This window comes from Haliotis asinina, chromosome 14, assembly GCF_037392515.1.
Source record: "Haliotis asinina isolate JCU_RB_2024 chromosome 14, JCU_Hal_asi_v2, whole genome shotgun sequence".
Classification (NCBI taxonomy): Eukaryota; Metazoa; Mollusca; class Gastropoda; order Lepetellida; family Haliotidae; genus Haliotis; species Haliotis asinina.
In genome coordinates this window covers 40104639-40105149 of record NC_090293.1, presented here as the reverse complement: position 1 = coordinate 40105149, position 511 = coordinate 40104639, and positions in this window count along the sequence as shown.

Below are 511 nucleotides of genomic sequence, written 5' to 3'. Positions count from 1 at the left end.
AATGTACGATAGTTATGTTAACGAATCAGGGCAAATGTATTGCTGAATTATTTCATTGCAATTGTAACATGTTTTCGCAAACGCAGGTCAGCTCCCAGTTGACCTTGGCATGTGTGGTTTAAGGTTGTTCTAACTGGAAAGGTAATATGCAGCATGAAGAAAATTGACTAGTGAAATCGGTGTATCACCATGCAAGCTCAATGAAAGAAGTATCTTCAAATATTTGAGGACTATGTTCAAAAACATACACTCATGGAAATGAATAAGGGAAACATGAAGTGTTGATTTATTTCTTTCCATTTGTTCAACCACATTGGAATACAAGCATGCGAAGAAACCAGGAAAACAGTATAGGGACACTTGTACGTTTATGTGTTCCTTATTTCATTCCATGAGTATATATTTCCGATTTGTGAGGCAGAATAGAAACCTGGAAAAACAACATTTTCAAAGACGCATTAATACAATCTTAAAAATCATGTAAAGTATGTGAAATGAATGCACTGAAACC